General features: G+C 42.8%; 1 long non-coding RNA gene across 2 annotated transcripts in view; it reads right to left on the reverse strand.

Moving 5' to 3' along the window:
- Positions 1 to 11317, reverse strand: part of LOC110481586 (uncharacterized) — a 38013-nt gene extending 26696 nt beyond the window's left edge. For both annotated transcript variants that reach the window (XR_014954884.1, XR_002467273.4), the window contains exons 1-3: positions 11247 to 11317; positions 8283 to 8501; positions 2392 to 2461 (exon numbers count right to left, since the gene is read on the reverse strand). This is a non-coding gene — a long non-coding RNA (uncharacterized LOC110481586). The remainder of the gene's footprint in view (positions 1 to 2391; positions 2462 to 8282; positions 8502 to 11246) is intronic.
- Between the last annotated feature and the right edge of the window lie 10797 nt (positions 11318 to 22114).

A 22114-nucleotide genomic window follows, 5' to 3' on the forward strand; every position in this document is an offset into this window, starting at 1 on the left:
ACAAAATGCAACAGCAAGAGGAGCTAAGGCCATTCTGCTACAGGGGGAGATAGGGAAATCCACAGAGTGAAGCTGCCTCATGAAGGGAAGGGAATGCAGCTGAGCTTCTGGCATCCCAGACTATCAAGTCAGTAGCTGAAAGGCTGAGGGGTTGCAGTAGGATCATCATACTGCCTTCACAGAAACCTTTTGAATACATGCCAGTTTTGACACCAAAGACTAAGCAGGTGGAAATAAAACATTCAGATGTGGAGCACCTCACTGCTCTGCACTTTAAAATTTTAATTGCACTGGGATTTCACTGGTGAAAGCCACAATCTGCAGAAACCTTACAAACCTCTAGAAGGCATGTGATCATCAAGCACTAGAATGAAGTGATGATTTCTCAACTCACACTGGGCTTTTAGGCAGTACTACAGTTTCTAATTGATTTTGTAGATACAGTGCGTCATTAAATATTATTAATATAGTATAAATGGGTTTTAAATATCTATTTGGATAATAGGCACATTATTATAATCGATTTGGGCAACTACAGCCCTTAATACTAAATGCTGTCTGCCACTGTGTGTAATATTAAGGTCTTCAAATTAGTACCTCATCTCTGCCTACCTTGGGTGTGAAAAAAAATTTCTTGCATTTGTTAGTTTTAAAACAAGGTCACCAAACAAGTAAAATAAATATATGTACTTTACTAATTAAATGAGTAAGGCAACCTCTACTTCATTAAAATAAAATAAAAATAAAAAAAAACAGTATCAAAGGAAAATCTCACAGTCAATAATTCTACCCTGGGAGAAAAGAGGAGCAAAGATTAATATGAAATTCTGTTAGTACATGCCCATGTATATGACTGTGAGAGTAATCACCTCCTATAATGAAACTAGACAAAATTATCTATTTCTGCACACAATAGATGGAAAAGAATATGTCTCTTATTCAAATACATTTTCTAAGGCAGTAAATTGGTGAATTCCTAAATAATGTCTGACCAATATATCTCCATAATCTATTTTATAATTTTCTTCCTTAATATTTATTCTTGCAAGTTTCACTGTACATCATATAAATGTCTATATCAGGCTTGTTTGCATATTTTCTTATCCAGAATCAGAGGAAAGAGTCACATTTCTGAGCATGTCTAAAACAATTATCCAGTCCTCTTGTAAAGGGTACCAATATTTTTGGCCTAGATAAGATGGCAAAGATAAATTGTATGTGTGAATTCTCCTTTTATGATATTCTTACAGTTCTTACAGTTCCCTGCTTCTCATATAGCTATGGGATGAATCTGAATATAGTCAGAAGGAGAAGATCACAGTGCAGGATACTTTATTAACTGAATCTGTGTCTTAAGTTTGCTATGTCAGTAAGGAATAGAAATGTTGTTTCTGCATCAGGTGTTTTATTATTTTTCCACTCCATTTCCTTCCTGCCCAAGGAAAAAAAGAAGTGAAAAACCAACAGAAATATTTTCCTCTGCATCGGTCTGCTTGAAGGAATTCTCGTTTGTGGAGTTTTCACAGAATATTTCAAAACTATTCCTCCCAGCTAAGGGACCTGAAAACTGCTGAGCATTGGCTGCTGTGCATCAAAGCACATGTGCAGGTAAGTTTGAGCATGTATTTAAGTGTTTTGCAGGATCAAGGGCAGAGTTATCAGCATTTTGTTGTACAAAGGATAACAAAGTACACAGTTCAGCAGAGGAACATTGAGAATTCACATTTGGGGCATCCTCTTAAGAGCAGTGAAAGGAATTGTATTTTAATCATATGAAGAAGGTTTGTGAATACAAAACAGTCCAAGGTGTTTTTCCAGAGACCAGGAAGGGGTTTTCCTGAAAGCTAATGACAAAGAAAACATTCTTGAGTTTTGCACCTCTTTCTGCAGCATTGCAGGTGTTCATGACAGAGCACAGTACCAAAGTCTCAGCTGTCTTAGATAAAATAGGAGCTGCAACATACTGACATTTTTAATAGTCACAGGTTTTCCAACTGGGTGAGTACCCTCTGGGACTACCAGAAAGAGAAGCACAAGCTTAATTAAATTTAAATGAATTTAAATATTTTAAAATAAATTCAAATATTTAAGTCACCTGAAAGCACTTAAAAACCCCACCCTATTCTCTTCCTCCCTTTCTCTTTCTCTTGGTTTCATACCCATCTGATCCTAATAATAAATAATTCTAATGTAGGCACATAAGTATAGCTGTCACGCACAATTTTGGGATTTTAAAACTTCCTTTCATTGATTTTTCACAGGAGTTGAGATGGGAATAGACAATAAACTCTCTGACTATAGAAATTTTCTGGCAATGGATTGCAGGGTCTATAAATTCTTGTTGAACTGTAGGGATCAAAAGTAATCCATGAATACAAAAGAGCTACTTACCTTATACTCCTGGAATTCATTTGCTTGCTCCAAAACCCTGGCTAGGAACCAAGGCTGTCATTTCAGGACCCTGGAAGGATGAAATATACAGGGAAAATAATTAATTCCGATATTTGTGACCTGAAGGGAATTGCATAGTATATATACATATATTTCATATTTAGTTTTACATTCATTTATTCATCATGCTAATACATACAATTTATATCTGGCTTCTAAGGCTGTAAGTTAAAAAAAAAAAAAAGGACAATCTAATAAATTGTTTTAATACATATCCATCTAGCCTTCATGTGTCAACCTAGATAATAATAATAATAATGTGATATAATACTACTACTAATAATAATAATAGCCCCAAACTTAAAGGCAATCTCTAAAAAAGAATGTCATTCCACAGGTTTATAAGAATTGCTACTTATGACAAGTAAGTATCATAAGTTAAATGTAAATGGAAGTCACCAAAAAATTTCTACTGTAGTATCTAGGAACAGCACACCATCAAAAATAAAATAAATTAAAATAATCTATCCTTATTTCCAGGGCAGGAGTAAAGGAAACAGAAGATTATATGAGATGTCTACAGCTTTGACGTGGTATGCTGTATCCATACTAATAGTGGAAGGAATCCCTGCACAGCAATGATAATGAAATCAGGATGTATATTTTTCGTTTTCTCAGAACTGTTAAAATACTAGCCAGGACAAGCCAAAAGTCAAAATCTGCCTGAATCAAACATTTTCTTTGCAGTGTTGATAAACAGCAGCAACAATTTTCCATGTTCCTGGTTATAGGAAGAGAATCAACAGAAAATACCAAGAGAGGTAAGAACCTTTATCCCTCAGAGACAGCTTCCTGAAATATTGGCGCAACACAGCTTGGCTGCACTTCGGTGCTTTTCCTGCAGGTTCACAGCCTTGTTCTTTCCAGATCCCACACATGCTGTTGTCACCCTCACACACAGCTGCCAAGGGAAATTACTCCCCTAGCAGAGTGTCTGAGTGCTCTTTAGCTCAGTGGCAGAACTCCACTGGACACGATTTTACTGGAGAGTTCAGGTTGCAGAAGTTAATATTGGACTGTGAATAACCACTGCCCAACCTGAGAAACAGAAAGTGTGGAGATGTTGATGTTCTGGCAAACATCCCACTGGCTTTCCTGGCTAACAGGTGTTTAAATAGGTGCTGATGTCATTTTCCTAGACAGCTAGGCTCTTTCTCTTTCCAGGATATCTGAGCTGAGATGTCCTAATGTACTCAAATGTATGAATACTAATATATAAATGCTAGCATACTAGTTTATTTCTGTAATATAGCCACACAATTAAAACAGCCTTTTATGCCATTTGATAAGGTCACATTATCTGGAAATTCTTGCATAATTCTTAAAAGAGGTGTCAAATATTTTTTTTAAATGCACCACAATTCATTTTGCTGAAATATATCCTTAGGGATGTTTCTATGGCATAAATGCTTGCAATTAATGAAAAAAGAAAAAAAAATCATTATTTAGTGCTTTTTTTTTTTCCTTTATAAACATCTTAGAATTTTGGGTAAATTGGATAATTTTGCTTGCAATATGGGAATGCATCAGGGTGATTTTTTCCTTTTTTTGCTTTCACACCATGGTTCTTCATCAGAGAGTTAAAACAGTAAAACAACAGGCAAAACCTAGTTTTTCTTAATGAGACGTGAATCTCATTTGGCATCTGATCTGACCTTCACACCCAAAATATCAAAGTGATTCATATTCTTTAATACATTTATCTTCACAATGAACCTTTGTGATAGCACATAATCTCCCTGTTTTATGGAACTGTACTACAGCAAAGTTAAAATACTGCTCACATATAACAGACAGGAGCCTGTTGTGGATTTCTTCATTATTGTTGTCATCCTAATCACTTGGTGGACTGGATATACCCATCCAAATTAAAGCATTTGTAACTTCCTTCTGCTAATAATTATTCTGGCATCTCTGAAAGACAAAATTCAATGGACAATCATATGCCCAATAAACAATTTTTTTTTTTTTGCATCTTGCTGAACTTTCACTGCTCTCCTATGTTTATACGAAGCAACACTTTGGCTTTGCAGACCAAGGATGCTCTGCCTTCCTCTCACAAATGAAAATATCATAGGAGAGGAGGAAATTTGCCTTTATAACATCAACACTTTGTTCTTCCTGTGAGAACCATGATGACCACCAGTAACAGATCAAGCAACAGTGTTAGAATAGAGCATAGCATCTAATCCAGCATCAGAGGACAAACACTTTCCCATAAACTCTAGCTGTGTACATCCCCCTGCAAAGTCACCGGAACAGATTCTGTTACAAGCAGATTTTCTATTTTACAGTGACACCTGCAGTGTTAGGAGGAAAGTGCCACTAGCAAGAGCAGTGCTGTTCAGTTGTTTTACATTAAGACACATGCTGATTAGCTTTGAGGGCAGGCTGTGACCAGCACTACAGGATGTTAGGCTTGGAGGACATTTTCCAAAAAGCACAGGTCCACTACAAGATCATTTATAGGCTTGATTGATCATATGGGCTGATTACTTTGTGTTACTAAGGAAGCAACAATTTTTGTCTTCACTCTCTGAAATAGGGGGAAATCACATCTTTCGAAGATTCCAAGCCTTCCTGAAGGATTTCAGCTTTCAGATATTTAATTAGAATCGTAGAATGGATAAGGTTGTAGGGGACCACTGGATATCATCTAATCCAACCTTCCTGCTCAAGCAGGGTCCCCTTAGAACACATAATTCAGGATTGTGTCCAGACAGCTGTGTCACCAGGGTAAAAGAATTTGCAACCTCTCTGGTCACCTTGTCCCATTGCTCAGTCACCCTCACAGGGAGTTCTTCATGTTCAAGTGGAACTTCCTGTGCTCCATTTTCTGCCCATTGCCTCTTGTCCTATTGCTTGGCACCACTGAGCAGAGCCTGGCTTTGGCCTCTTGGCACCCTCCCTTCAGATACTTATTGACAAGTATTGATTAAGATGCCCTCCCTATCCTCCACTCCCTAATCATCTTTGTTAACTTCCACATGGACTCCAGGAGCTCCATGTGCCTCTTGTCCGAGGAGCCCAGAACTGGACACAGCACTCCAGCTGAACTTCACTAGAGTTGAGGAGAGGGGCAGGATCACCTCCCTCGACCTGGTGTCAATGCTTTTCCTAATGCACCCCAGGATAGCATTGACACCACCACACTTCTGGCTCATGGACAGCTCTCCAACAGGACCCTCAGACAAATGAAATAGAGAGACAACAATCCAGAAATCCTCTAAGAAATCAATGCATAAAAACAGGTATTTCAGACCAGTACATGCAATTTACATTGTGCAGTTGCCCAAATTTCTTTCAAGAGACAGTCTAGTTCTTTAATTTTCACGTCGTTGCTGTGAGAATTCCTAACTATGATTTTCTTCTATAAGACAATTCACAAAGCAGTAAAAATTCTTTCATAGCATTCAAAGGAGGTTAGGGGTAAGGTGACAGATAGGGATTTGGGAAGCTTGGTCATGCTTCCTGACTTTACTGGCATTCTGTTGAATAATGACTTCTCCACCACTGCTTGCCCGTCCTGAAAGCCCTAAAGGTGAGTGATGCTTTGCATGTTTGTACAACACTCAGCATTCTGCAGCTCTTATCTGCATCTGTGTTGTGTGATTCTCTACCAAGCATAGCATTCATTGCTTACCTGCAAGACCTTTCTGAGAGCAGTTTGGACAATTTTATACTCTTGCAAGGTGCTAAAGGGCCTGGTTTAATAGCACTTTGTAAGAATTTTCCTGGTTTTCCTACATAAAAATGTAGTATTTTTTTGGCCAGACTTTGATCAGCTTTCAAAGCTGTACTCTAAGTAGGGCAGCATCTCTGTGTCCCTCAATTAGGTCTGTCTGATGATTCAAACCATACAATTTCTGTGTGACTCAAAGCATGAACTTTTATATCCCTTAACCTTTTTATATTCACCAATCAGCCCAGAAATTCTTCCTACCTTGTGGTCCCACTGCATTAACTTCCACAGGTCCAACAGGGACCCTTGACACGTGTTGTCATTTACCATTCTATTTTAGATTATTATTATCATCATTATCATTATTACTTTCTTTATAATACTACACATTTGCCCAGTTACTCAGGCACATTTTAATTTCTTGTTTTGCAACATTCACATAAACTTCCACATAATCTTTCACAGAACACAGGCTAATTTTGATAAATACATAATGCATAAAAATGTATATATGAACTTTCCTTGTCTACTTGATTTGACTTTCAAGACAGTGGTGCCATTTCTTACCAGGCACTGACTGAACCTGCTTTTCTAGTCTATTCTAGTGAATGAGCACAACTGGGTTTGGCATGGGGAAGGCAGGAATAGCTACGTCCAGAGAAGATATATCATCTTTTTCAGGTAAGAATTCAGCTGAATATGTATAAACCATCTGCCCTTTGGTTCTGAAATTATAGTGGTTGGAGTACTTGCTTCATCTAATCCTTCAGAATTTAAAATATACTCTTCTGTTTTCTATAGGTCTCAGATACTAAAGGATCAAACTAAAATGTGAAACCCTTGCTGCTTCAGCAGTGTTTCACTTATTCCCTGAAATAATTATTTCTTTTAACCTGAGGAGGCTGAGGTGGGGACCCAGGCACGTTGTGAGGACAAGGGACAAGGGGCAAAACAAAACATTCATTCTGAGCACATTACAGAAATCCCAGAAGGAAAGAAAATACAGTGAAAGCTCATTTCTCTCCTTCATGCTCTATGCCCTATTGCTCAGGACATAGATAAAAAGGCAGAAGGAAGTAACTGACTTCTAAGAGCTACTGAGCAAGTTAATGACAGCCAGAAACGGATCTTGGCCCAGCATCTGGAGCACATGGGCAAGGTGGGGATGTCAGCATCTCAAGTGCAAGCCTGTGACACTTTGACCTCACCTCCTGGATAATCAGGAGAAAGCACATTGATTCTGGATATGAAAAATCATCTTCTTTTTTAAAGTGCGACATGGAAGAGCTCTCTAGATTTGCTGTGAAAGCAAAGCTTAGAAAGCAGAGTAAAAAAGCAGCCTCCCACATGCATGCTACTTTAAAAGCACAGAATATGATGCTAATGGAATACTTCTTGTAACAATAGGCTTTTCTGTTGCCACTCTTTTTTGTTTGTTTGGATTTAGAGTTTTTGTAGCTAGACTACAAGCAGTGTGGGATAATGGTTCTGACAACAAACACCCTACTCTGACAGTCACTTGCTAACAGTCACCTCCTGCCAGAAAAAGCAACCCTTTTGCTGGAGCCTCACAGCACTGCCCCACAGGCTGGTGGAGACAAAACCAAGGGCAGAGGGCATCAAAACTAAAAACAAGTCAAAAATGAAGTGGGCTGTAGAATTTTCATCTGATGATTTTGAACCCAGGAGAACCTGGGAAATTTCTTTATTTTTCTTACAGCAAATTGGACAGACAGTTTTTCTACTGATTTATGGCTTATGTCTTTGATGGTCAGAATCACATAAGGAATTAGGATGCCTAAAAGGATTGTGCATGGCTGAGAGCACAAGGTTATTCTGGTAATGCAAAGCAAAGCTATAGGCACCCCATCAGCTATGGATGACTCCCAGTCAGAGGAACCAAATGTGATCCAGGACGGCACATGGAGCAGGAAAGAGGTGAGGATGACAGTTCAGGGGGTGAAGAAAACCTGAGGTGTTGTTGAGCAGGAAAGGAATGAAGGCAATATTTTTCATCACTTTAACACTTTTAGATATTAAATAACTATATTCAGTCAATAGCAACATTCACCAACTATTTACCCTGTGCCTCTATTTGCAGGCTGCAGCTTGTTTCATGTTAATTAGCATTAGTGTACTCTGAATTTACCTCACACCAAAAGCCATGAAGCACATCTCTGCCTGTGGTCACTGGTAGCTGGATTTTACAGCAGCTTCCTTTGTGATGCTGTTCATGAACAAAGGAGAGGAAAAAAAGGGTGAAGCCCTTGTTTCATCTCGTAAGAGGCGTCTCTGTCAGCAGTAGCCTGGGTATTTGGGTAGAGATGTGCCCTTGTTTCTGTAAATCACACTTGGATGTAGATTGAACCTGTAAAGAAAACACATTCAAACAGTTAAAGCAACACATTTTAAAGGCATTTTAAACTCACACAAATCCCCTCTGTGCCTTGGTGCTGCACTGGGGCAGGAACACCCGTCACAGGGGCTGCCAGGAGTGGTTTTGGCCCAGGACCAGCTCTCACTGCTTGGCTCCCTGCACAGCTGTACCAGCCAGCACAGCACCAGCTCTTTGGAGAGGCACGGGAAAATGCCTTTCAAATTCCTCTAGATGGCACAGCACCTTGACAAATGTGGGAATGAACATGCTTGGTAGACAGTGAGAGCCATACAGCCTCCTCTTCTCTCCTGAGAATGGCTTTTCCTGATGAACTGTGCTTATTTGTTACAATTCCAATGTTAGGATGGAGCTCCTTCTTAAGGCAAGGTAGGCTTTTGTGCCCAAAGTCTTGCCTTCCCCATAAGCCTCCCAGGCACATGGGCTTTGTGCTGCCAGCTCTGGGCACTCAGGCAGGGATGTAACATCCCACTGGAGGTCATGGCTTGTGCAACATCTGGAAAAGATGAAGACAAAAATTTTGGGTGGTGTTTCATCCCTACTCTGCAGCCATGCTCAGAATTCAGCAAAAAGCTGCTATTCAATCAAACACCTTGCTCTCTAATACAAGCTATTTTTAAATGAGAAAACAGATTTTATGAAGCCACTAAGTGGCATTGCTGTCCTGTAAGAGTAGACCTGAGAGAGAAAGACATGGAATTGTTCCTACAGAGCTGAAAGCCAGGTTGCTCCTTGTGTTACTGGAACAAAGCAGTCAGACCAAGCACATCCAGCTTCCAAGAACATGAATAACATGACTGCTCTGATGCCAAATTCCCTTGCACTGGTTAGCTCATCTGCTGAGTCCCTACTCTTTCTTCTGTAGCTTCTGTCTCATATTTAAGGGTGGGTCATGAATTGCTTCAATTCTCACCCTTCTTATGAGGATAGAAGAGCTGTGGGATTTTTATAACCTCTGAGCTGAGGACTAATCCCAAAGCCAAAATGTCTTGGCTTTATAAGTAACCCTGCCTAGCACCTCTGCTGCTCAACATTGGTGAGCATGCAACTTCTTTTATCTCCTAGAAAACTTCTAGGGACTGGTCCTAATTAAACAGTTAGCCATTATATATTTGCCCCCAGCAAACTCCCCTGCGAGGCTCTCTGCCTCCCCAAATATTTTGTTTACAGTTAAAACCACAGAAATCTGGGGGAAGGATCTTTCCATACAGCAAATGGACTAAATTATACCCACACTGATACAGAGCATGGGAGATTTACAGAAGGCTGATCAAATTGATATGCACTAAAGGGGAAAGTACATTTCCCTTGACCACAAAACACTCATCAAAATATAATGAATGTTACAGTGAGCTCATGGGCACTCTATTCCCCCTGTACCCGGGACCCTGTGACTCTGATCAAGATAACCCTGGACCCCTCCTTCCTACCCCAATGGGGTTGGCAGAGAGCCAGGGAAGCCCACCCTGTCCAAAGTCTATATAGACCCCTGACATTTCCTGTTTGTTCTCTTTTGCCCCGCTCTCCACTAAGACATCACAGAATAAAGAGAGCTGAACCAACATATCTCGGGGTAAGAGCCTCTTTTGGAAATCTTTACCATCTCCTGATATTCCTCCCCTCACAGCCTTGGATCTCTGGGCTAGCCTAGGATATTCAGGGGGCTGTGTGAGGTGGGGAACGTCAGTTGGCCCCCAACGTGTGCTGCCATAAGCCCACGAAGAAGCTGGAGGTACTATTTCATAGGACCTCGGTAGCTTTTTGGGACAGTCAACTGCCCTATTACTCTAGCTGCCTTTAAAGGCTTTGAGTGACAGGGAAAGGTCGGGACCCTGCCTGCGTACCCCAGGTGGGCCGGCTGGAGAGGGACCCCAGACGAGTTCACAGACGACCCCTACAGTTCAAAGGCGTGGTAAGTCCTCCGATCGCGTCACCCCGGGGATCGCATCTGGCAGGGAGGATTATTACCATAGTAGCTGCAGGAAGCTGCTTGCGAGGGTAAGCCAGGAACCCTGCACAAGCCAGCGTGGAACCGGCGGCTGAGACCCACGTTCCCAGGGGATGCAGTGATGGGAGGGAGCCAGCAGCTCAGCACAGCGGCGGGGAAAACCCCCTGTCCGAGGGCAGGAGCCGCTCCGGCAGCGGTGGGACTAGCGCCCATCCCCCCGCCCTCCCCTCCTTTGGATCCCGTGCTACGGCAGGAATTCAAAAACTTCGTGCTGTGTTACAAAGTCTGGTGGAGAATACACCAGCGATACGATTAAAATAATGGGTGCAAAACTATCTATGGAACAAAAGAGCACACTAAAACACCTTAGCAATATTTTAAACAATGTATCGTTTTCAGATAAGCCCCTCCTATGTTTTGTATGCTGGCTGCTAGCAGAAATACCAAATTTTACTGTGCAAGAACTGAATTAGCTTTCTTTATGGGACCAAATTGGACAGATATTAACTTTAAAAGTCGAAAATGGTGAACATAAAGCTTCTTGATTTATTCCGATATTTTTACAAGCCCGAAAAAATATTTTAGAAGCAGAAAAGAGGATACAGACACAGGATCACAGTCCGAAAAATCCCTTTCCCCCCACCTATCCATCCCCTCAGTACCCCAGCCCTGATACCCCTTCATCCAGCCTGTATCCTCCCCTAACACCTGGTTCTTCTGAGATATATAGTCCGGATTTCTCCGAAACCGAGGAATTCCCTCCACAGCACCTTGCAATGCCTCTGAAGCACACGCGGCAGTATTATGGCTGCGGCCATGTGTTCCAACCCCCTCCCCCTCCCCTTCACAATCCTTTCCTGCCCCCACCCCCTGCCTCTCCTCCAATTCCTTCCGGCCTCCCACAGGCCCCCAACACCCTGCTTATCAGAGCCAGCCCCCACATTGCCCCGGGAACGGGACTGGCCCTTACACAGCTCCCAGCGCCGGCGCTGAGCACAGCGGGGCGGGGGCAGGGCCCAGCAGCTCAGCAGCTCAATGTGAGAACTCAAAATATCTCTCAGACATTTTTAGAGGTTCCAGGCCTTGGTCAGAAGCATTTTAGACCCTGGCAGGCAGCTGGAAACAGCTGTGATTTTGAGTTTGAGCCATGGAATGAGTTACCAACTTTGAAGGTGGAACAAGCAGTCACAAAAGGTTAGATAGTATAGTAAAAGTAGTTACAGAACAGAGGGGAAATTTTTTTAGTATTGTGCAGGGGGGTGTTTAACACTTGTACAGGGGAGTTTTTACTTTGTACATGGGGGCCAGAAGTTCTACAATGGAGGAAAGTGGGCTAATCCTGTTCTTCCTCCTTCCTTTTCCTTGCCTCCATGTTTTTGGTGATGTTGGCACTCACAGATTGGTTTAGAGTAGAAAAGCACTTTGTAATATAGGTAGTAGGTATTGGGGGAAAACTATAAAAATGTAATACATAATATAACATATAAAAGATAGCAGCAGCCCTGGGCGGAGGGAGAGAAGAAGAAAGCAGCAGACATGATGTCAGGGTCTATGTGCCTCTGCCCAGGCCACTGACCAAACAGCTGCAGCCCGAGAAGACAATCTTTTAGATAACTAACAATAAACTGCCTTGAGACTGAACAGCAAGAGCCTGCGCAGATTTTCTTTGGAAGCACGGGTTGGAGGAGGAATTTCACCACCATATGGGACCCCAGAATAAGGCCGGGGTTCCCACAGCTCACAGCATGGGGGGGGCTGGGATTTCCACCGTGGCACAGACAGCCCGAGAAAAGGGGGGCGGGTTGCCTCTCACTGGACCCCAGGAACTGGCGGGGGGACAGAACCCTGCCTGTGCTGAGGACCCTATACCATCTATAGCACTGGTTGTTTATTTAGGAAGAAGAAACAGTACCAGAACATACCAACCACTACCATATAGAGACAAAACAGAGATCTGTAAAATACAGAGAGAATTTGGGAGGTCCAGTGAGATTTTTAAAGGGATGATAAGGGCAACATTCAATTCAAATGAAATGGTACCTAAAGATATCACTGACTTATTTAAATGTTTACTCACACCTTCTGAATATGAGATATGGGAAAGTAAGTGGAAGTTAGCTTTGACAGTAGTTTTACAAGAAATACAACAGACACCCAGTGAGGCCATAGACAGTGATGGCAATCCTATTACAATGCATCATTTATGCGGTACAGGAGACATACAATGCCCAGAAAAACAAACCAGACTATTATCTAGGTCGGTTTTGGAAAAAATCTATAATGCTGCAGAAAAAGCATTGTACCAGTTACCAATAACAGGCAAAGGGCAGCTATATTAACATTAAACAGCTTCCTTCTGAGAGTTTTTTACAGTTTGTCGATTGTTTAAGAGCCCAGGTGGAAAGACAGGTGCAAGACACTAGAGTACAAGCAGAGATGATTAAAGAAATGCCTCAGAGGAATGCAAATGAGACCTGTCGTAGAATTATTCTCAGTCTTCCTCTCGACCCAGCACCTAGTCTTGCTCAGATGATTGATGCCTACGCCAGCAGAGCAGAGCTGCTCGATACCCCTGACAGTCATACATCTGCAGAACTACAGCCTGTTGCCACTGCTGCACCGAGTCCAAGGAGGCAACCCATGTCATCACAACAGCTGCAGCACATCATCTGCCCGTGTTGCAAGAAACCAGGACACTTTGCCAGAAACTGACCTCAAAACCAGAACCAGAGACAGATCAACAAACAAAAAAACTAATTTCCCAGCACGCTCCTGCTACAACAACTACGTGAAAAGACATAAATATAGCGGGACCCACATGGGAAAATGCCTCTCTCTTAACAAATAAGGGGGAGGGTAGGACTCATGGTGGGGGGGGAGAGAAAAATAAAAATGTAAAATGTACAACTAACAAGGTTTGGCAGCCATTAGGCCGACCTCACCTAGTGACTGCCAAAGGATTTCATTTCAGATCCACTGATTGGAATGTTATTATAGTGGACCGGTCAATCAGCTCACAATACTGGCAGGCATATGATATGGAACTGGACAGTGAGTGTTTTGTTATTGGGGACACAGCATACACACCTTCAGAGATTGAAATAGTTCCCATGACCACTAAGGGAAAAATATCCAGTCTTATGCTGTTGGCATGTTGCGTACACCCTCCATTTTACCTAGAAAAGGGACAAATTCTGGCAGAAGCCATTCCCATCCCAGTAGAAATAACAGTAGAAGGAAAATCACCAGAAGTCTACTGGGCAGAGGTAGTAGGAGAGGATAGACCCTCGATGGCATGCAACCTAGCACATGGGTCAGAGCACCTCCAGGTGGAAGGGGTTCTGGACACAGGTGCAGACATCTGAGTAATACCTAAAACCATGTGGCCACCACACTGGGAATTGCAACCTGTGGCAGGAAAACTTCAGGATATAGAAGGAACCACATTGGCAAAAATTTCAAAAAATGTTGTGCAAATTGAGGGACCTGATGGGAAACTGGCAAATGTTTGCCCATTTGTGGCAGACTACAAGGCTCCTCTGTGGGGGAGAGACACCGTGTCCCAGTGGGGAGTCCAGCTGGTCATTCCTAAGACACCCCAGGGTTTTTGGAAGTAGCCATTGTGGGGCGCCCTGCCCACAAGCTAAAGTGGTTGGATAACACCCCAAAGTGGGTAGCACAGTGGCCGTTGAGTAGTGAGAAACTCGAGGCACTTGAAAAACTTGTGAAAGAGCAGGTGGCTCAAGGACACCTGCAAGAGACAGACAGCCCTTGGATTCCCAGTCTTTGTAATAAAGAAGCCTGGGAAGGACAAGTGGAGATTGCTTTGTTATGAGTGAGCACAAGAGGCCATCCGATCCAATTAACAGAATTTATTTAAATTCATTTAATTGAGTATATGAGAGCAAAGCAAAAGCAGCGCTGGGCGACAGAGGGGAGCCACCGCTCCGCCAAACTGCCGCGCTTCTGGTCCCCTAGTTCGCTCTTTTCATCTTCTTCCTTAGTTCACTCGTTTCTTCTGCGAAGTCGCATTCTGTTGCTAGGTGGTCGTTTTCTGCCTCCTGGTGGTCGTGGGATGAAGGCTGGTTGTCTTCCTCACAGGTGTCCTTTGATCTGGGGATTCTCACAGTCTCAAGAATACGTGTTATCTTAGAAATGCGTGTTATCAGTTAAGCAATGCAAAGCCTATTGCCTACTACTGCTGTAAAAGCTTAGGAATGCGTGTTATCAGCAATTCACAGCCTATTGCCTATTACCGCTGTAAAAACAAACTTCCTTACATTATATCCTTGAAACAAATTACCATCTGCAGCTGCATCGAACAAAAAGGTCACCCTTCTCTTACAGCTCCACGATCTCAGAGAAATAAAATTGTAGAGGACATGGGACCTCTCCAACCAGGCATGCCTAGTCCAGCCATGCTCCCCCTAGATTGGAAATTAGCTGTATTAGATATAAAGGACTGTTTCTTCCAAATTCCATTGCACCCTGAAGATGCCCTGAGGTTTGCATTCTTGGTTCCCACCATCAGTCAGGAAGCCCCAATGAAATGCTATCACTGGAAAGTTTTGCCCCAAGGTCTAAAATCCAGTCCTTTCATATGCCAACAGTATGTAGCAGCACTACTGTCCCTGGTACGTGCAGAGAGAAAGGATGCTGTCATCCTTCACTACATGGATGATGTGCTTGTGTGTGCTCCCAATGACTCTATACTCCAATACACTCTTGACCTAGTGGTTGAAGTTTTAACCACTGTTGGATTTCAATTGCAGAAAAACAAAGTTCAAAGAATGCCACCTTGGAGATACCTGGGCCTGGAAATCTCTGCAAGGACCATTGTCCCTCAGAAATTGGAGATCAATTGCAACCCCAAAACACTAGCAGACCTCCACTTGCTGTGTGGGTCTTTAAATTAGGTAAGACCTTGGCTAGGCCTCACAAATGAGGACCTAGAACCTCTCTTCAATTTATTGAAGCGGGAGAGGGAGCTGGCCTCCCCCAGGGAACTGACCCCAGAGGCAAAGACAGCAATCGAAAAGGCACAGAAGGCCTTGTCAGAAAGGCAGGCACATCAGTGTGACCCAAACGTGCCTTTCCAGTTCATTGTTCTAGGAAAGCTGCCACACCTGCATGAGTTGATTTTCCAATGGATCGAGGGGCAGAAGGATCCACTCTTAATTGTAGAATGGGTTTTCCTATCGCTCCAAAGATCCAAAACCATCACTAGGCCACAAGAGCTGATAGCAAAGCTGATTCAGAAGGCCAGGGTGAGGTTGTGTGAATTAGCAGGGGGTGACTTTGCATGTATTCACCTTCCAGTCAGGCTTTCTGAGGAGGGAAGGAACTCTCCTGAGAGATTGACCAAAGGGATGTTTGAGCATTTGCTCCAGAGCAGTGCCAGTCTCCAGCTATCTCTGGACAGCTACAGGGGACAAATATCAGTCCATGCCCTGTCTCACAAGTTGTTCAATGAGGAATTCCACCTTATTCCTCAAGAGAAAAGGAGCCGGAGGGCACTCAAGGCTCTCACAGTGTTCACGGATGCCTCTGGGGCTTCCCACAAGTCGATGATGACATGGAGAAATCCACAGACTCAGCATTGGGAAGCTGATGTTGAGCTTGTGGAGGGATCCCCCCAGGTGGCTGAACTGGCTGCAGTGGTGAGAGCTTTTGAGAAGTTTTCTGAGCCAATCAGCTTGGTGACAGACTCTGCCTATGTAGCAGGAGTAGTGTCCAGGGCGGAGCAGCCCGTGCTCAAAGAAATAGAAAATGAACATCTCTTCAGGTTGCTCTCAAGGCTGATTTATTTAATCTCTCACTGAGAGCATCCATTCTTTGTGATGCATGTGAGGTCACACACTGAGTTGCCAGGTGAGATTGCAGAGGGGAATCACAAAGCAGAGTCCCTTGCTACTCCAGTCAAAAAAGCACATCTCCCCAATGTCTTCCAATAGGCAAAGCTGAGCCACCAGCACTACCATCAGAATGTGCCAGGTTTGATTCAACAGTTCCAGATAACACGGAGTCAGGCTCAAGCCATTGTGGCCAACTGTCCTAATTGCCAGCTCCAGGCCGTGCCATCGTTGGGCATGGGGGTAAACCCCAGAGGCCTTAGCAGCTGTGAGGTATGGCAGACAGACATCACACACATTCAGAATTTTGGTCGCCTTGAATGCGTTCATGTAAGCGTGGACACATTCTCAGGTGCAGTGTATGCCTCTGCTCATATAGGACAAAGGGCTGCACATGTCAAACAACACCTAGTGCAAGCATTTTCAGTATTGGGGGTTCCAAAAACAATCAAAACAGATAATGACCCAGCGTATATATCCAAGGAGTTTCTGGAATTTCTCCAACAGTGGGGAGTGGAACATAAAACTGGCATCACCCACTCCCCCACAGGTCAAGCTGTAGTCGAGCGTGCACACCAGACGCTCAAACAGGTATTGAAGAAACAAAACAGTTCAGCTCCGTGGATGTCTCCACAAGAGAGGCTCTGTAAAGCCATGTTTACCATCAATTTTCTGAACTGTTCATTTGAAAACATGAGTCCACCTGTTGTACGTCACTTTAACAGTGGCAAGCAGTTCAAATTGTCTCAGCATCCCCTGGTCTTGATTAGGGATCCAGAAACCAAGGGTCCCTATGAACTTGTAACCTGGGGTTGTGGCTATGCGTGTGTAGCTACTCCCTCAGGCCTTTGGTGGGTTCCCCAGAAGTGGGTGAAACATTTTGTCCCCAGGAATCCAGGTCAGACAAAAGGGGAAAGGAAGAATCTAGCTGATGCTTCAAAGAGAAGACGCCGCCAGATGGAGGAAGAAGAATGTTCCCAAGTGTGAATTCCTTCCAGCAGAAACAGAAACTTTAATATGTTCTTAAAATGTTTGTTCTCCTCTTTTAGAGAAATCAATTTTGTTACTCCTTGTTATTTTGTTCCTTGTAACCTTGGCATTTGGGATCCTGTGCCACTTGAGTTTCAAGGCTATCAAGGGTCTCATACCTTCTGCCTCAGAAGTCAACCACATAGAGCTGGCTTACCTGAGGAGGCCTGACTACGCCACCAACTGTAGGTGGTGGGAAACCCATAGTCAGGGTTGAATCGAGCCCAGTGAATTCCTGTAACCTTGTTTAACAAATAAGGGGGAGGTGTTACAGTGAGCTCATGGGCACTCTATTCCCCCTGTACCCGGGACCCTGTGACTCTGATCAAGATAACCCTGGACCCCTCCTCCTGCTCCAACGGGGTTGGCAGAGAGCCAGGGAAGCCCACCCTGTCCAAATTCTATATAGACCCCTGACATTTCCTGTTCACTCTCTTTTGTCCCTGCTCTCCACATGGACACACAGAATAAAGAGAGCTGAACAACATATATTGGGGTAAGAGCCTCTTTTGCAAATTTTTGCCTTCTCCTGATATTCCTCCCCTCACAGCCTAGGACCTCTGAGCTAGCTTAGGATATTTATGGGGCTGTGCAAGGGGGGGAACATCAAATGAATATGCAAATGACTTTTGACATGCACAGAAAGTTGTGGGTCCCAATTGCATTGTTTGTACTCTAGCAGCCTTCTCCTCCCAAAGTCACCTTGGCCATTTTGTTATAAACGAGCACAATAGGCTGTTAAATCCAATTAAAAGGATTTATTAATAGCAGAAAGCGAAAGCAAACCAACGCGTGCTGGGCGGCAGTCGTTTCAACTACCGCGCCTAGTTCCCCGTTTCCCCCCCACTTATTGGGTTGTCTCTTCCGGATGTGTGACGTTCTGGTGACGTTCTGGTGTCTCTTCTGCGCAGGCGCACCCTGTTGTTAGGTGGTCGTTTTCTGCCTCTTGGTGGCGCCAGTGGTCTTCTTTAAGGTTGCCTCTGCGACCTGGAAATTTTCTCAAAACAAGAAATGTTATCTCCAGGCACGTTTACATGTTTTGCTAAGCTCTGTAACGGAACTGTCCTTGAAAGATATCTATTCGCTTAGGTGTTTGGGTGCCTAGCAGCAACTTTCTCAAAACAGTTTCAACTCCCTAAAAAGTTTGTAACGTAATTGTCCTTGAGAGATAGTTACTGGAATGCCTGGCAAAATGAGAACATGTTCAGACAAGTTAAAACTCTATTCTGTGAATGTGAGAGATTCTATATTATGAACAAAAAGGCCTTATTTTTCTAACAATTTTATTGGTCAGGGAACGTATATAAATACAAATGAGCAAAGTGCTCTGCACCAAGGCCACTGCTGTTCTTTTACATGCAAAATGCTATAGATCATTTCCAGAACACCCCACTTGAAGGAACCTTAACTCAGAGTATTTTTAGATGTAATATTTCTCAAGGCACAATAGGTCTGGAATCAAGACCAAGCAGAGGTTGTTAATTTGCAATTGAGTTAGGCTTCCTTGTGAGTTGGAGCTTGTTAAGGTGCAGACACTCTTGATATGTGAGCTGAAGTGTGAACTAAGATCATCATGCTGATTGTTTCTAGTTTACTTTGCTTATTTTGCACTAGATGTGCTGCTAGTCAAGCACAGAAAAAAAAAAAAAGAAATTCAAGATAGGCAGGAGAAGAGTGACTCACCAAAGTCTGTCTACTTTGAGTGGTTGCAGTGTTTGAAGACTCCCAAGTTTTACTGCACAAAGGCCTCCCTCTGAGTCAAAACCATATTACCATTTGTACTTACAGCTTGTAAGCTAAAACAGAGTCATGCATTTTCATGTATGGTCTGCTGCTGCCTGGTTTTAGAGAGTCCCATCTGCTATAGCTCTTTCCTTTGCTCCACATAATGATGGTGTATTAGTAATCAGCTATGAGCTGTCATTCCTGGCACCACCTGTTTTCAATCATGTATAAGGAGGTTTTGTATAAAATGAATAATTTAAACACTCATCTTCTTGTGCACTGCAGTCACCAATGTTCTTTCTCTTTGACCTTCTTTCTCAAGCTAGCTAAAAAAATGGAAGATCTTCCAGTACTTAAAGGGGTCTTACAAAGAGGGGGCAGATTGTGTAAAAAAAGGTAGAATAGTCTTAAACTAAAAGAGGAGAGATTTAGATAGATGTTAGGAAGAAATTCATTACTGTGAGGATGTTGAGGCACTGGCACATATTGTCCAGAAAAGTTCTGGAGGTCCCATCAACAGAAGTGTTCAAGGCCAGGTGGGATGGGGCTTTGAGTCTAGCCTAGTCTAGTGGAACATGTCCCTGGAAATTCTATGATTCCATGATCTCTGCATGGGGACTTCCAGCAGAACTGCATCAGCCCTAGTAGCAGAAGAGAGATTTTTGAGCAAAAAGCAAATGTGTTTGCAAAGTCTAATCATGTCATCCTGCTGCTGTGTGTAAGCCTGCTCTGTGTACACTATCCCCAGTAATTTTGAGAAGTGAGGAACAGTGTGACTTCACTTGCAGGATTCATTTTGCATCCATAATTGCCCAGGTTGCATGTACAAAGTTGGTCCTATGGCTTTGGAGAGCTCAGCCCACAGACTCTCTGGATTACGAAAGGGACTTAGGGGTTTAAAAACAACACTACACCAGAAAGCTTTGCACCTGTTATTGCTGTAAGGAACAGCTCACATCACCCAGGCAAGGCAGCAAACACTGAATCAGCCCATGTCAGGCTCTGGTGAGTGAACAGATTGTTTTCAAGCCTCATTTGCCCCTACTTACATGTCTTCCACCACGCACAGCTCAGAGCCTTTGTACAGCTGGGACTCGCTGGTTTTATTCAGAGAGGAGCTAAGCACAGAGACACAGCACTGTGTGTCCCCTCTGCCTCCACCCTGAAGGAATCAGAAAAGCTCTGTACCTGTCAGGGTTAAGTCATTCATGCCATTTACCGGTTAGGGATAAGTCACTAACATATGTAGAAACAGCAGTGGAAAGGAAAACAAGATGGACAGGTATGTGCTGCTTTGCCATAACTTTGACTAGAAAGAAAGTGGGGTTAAACTGCTGAAAATATTACTCACTAGCAAAGCAGTTGTGATGGGGCATGTCTATTTTGTATATTGTATCATTGCCTGGTCTTTAGCACTACCATAATAAAATGGATGAATAATTAAAATTGTGTCCCAATACACATTTATGGTTTCAATCCTATGCTAATCCTAGCAGTACAGCAGTACCTGAGAGGAAAGGGGCAAAAAACCCCAACCCTGACTATGATCTAAGGAAATGTCTTCTCTGAAAAGGTAATTAACAGCTGATCTCCATGGAGCCTTTATCACAAAATCAATAGAATTCAGTTCAGAATTGCCTAGCTCTTCTCTACTTTGTGTTGCTTTCACTGTTTATAGAAATGTTTGTGGGTTTGGCTGTTGGACTCTCATTGGAAAACTGAAGCTAAGAAGGTTCTGTCAACTGAGTGCATGAAATCCAGTAAGTTTGCTTTGTTCAGAGGGGTTTTGACAAATCTTCCTTTCAGGATTTCACCCTATTTTCACTTCCTGAGCTTTCTATTGCAAACTGCCATTTTAATATTCCTTGTGCCATCAGAGAAATGATATCAGAATTCTGACTTTCTACTGATTCTAAAATCAATAATAAACCATGAGACTTTCTTTTTTCTTTTAAGACTGATGTGGCAGCAGGTGTCCAAAAACATAACAAGATTTAGAAACAAAACCATGTCAAAGTGGAAGATGGAGCTGTTTCTATAGCTGTTCACACAGTCTAGGCTCCCTCTAGGATCATCTGGAAAGGCTTTAGAAACCTGAAGTGGCATGGACAGCATGACTTGTAGCTCACTTTTCATATATCTACTAAGAAAACAGGACTCTGTCTTAGCTTGCACTGAGTTCACAGAGGACTCAGAAATTGTCTGACTTCCCAGGCGTTTCCAGATCAGCTAATGATCTGGATCTTCTTCCTCTCTGCCCTTTTCTTGGCTCTTTTAATTCTTATTCACCCTGACCTTCAGAACTGTAATAAGGAGGGACTTGAAGGTGGAGTATGTTCCCTTATCTGTTGGCAGCATCCCAAGAGAGCAGAGCTGCCTGGGAACATGGGCTTTATGGGGTACCAGGGTGTTAAATATTTATTCTATAGTGTGCAACCGACACACCATAAAGGCCATCTTTCCTATCTGCCCCCCTTTTCATCTGTTTTTTTCACCCCTAATAAATTACTTAGCTACAAACAGGAAAATCAGAACTTAAAGGAAGCTCTGCTGCTCTTAAGGTGATGGCAGGGAGCAAACCGTTGTTTGCAGAAGGATATAATGGGGACTCCTTTTTCTCACATGCAATATACAGTGCCCTGGAATTTTTCCCTATGGATTCTGTATCAGTTTTTCCCTTTACTGTTTGTAACAAAATGGGGAAATGAGATTAAAATTTCAATACTGAATGCAAACAGGCCATTTAGGTTATACTTTGTTCAGTAGTGCTCCATGTTTACTTTACCGATATAACATTTCCAGACATTAGCCCCTTCTGGTATGATAAATAAACACTATCTTTAAAATAGAAGCCTTACATCACTGCATACATAATAGGTCTGAAAACATGGACACTTTCTAATCACCATAAATAACAAATGGCCATTTATAGGTATTGAGCTGCCTGTCAAGTTGTGAGCTTTCATACTCACAAAAAGATGAAGAGTGAGATGATGAGTGAGAACAGGCTGACCCAAACCCCATCTGTAAAA

The sequence above is a fragment of the Lonchura striata genome, chromosome 4, assembly GCF_050655825.1.
Source record: "Lonchura striata isolate lonStrDom1 chromosome 4, ASM5065582v1, whole genome shotgun sequence".
In the NCBI taxonomy this organism is placed as follows: Eukaryota; Metazoa; Chordata; class Aves; order Passeriformes; family Estrildidae; genus Lonchura; species Lonchura striata.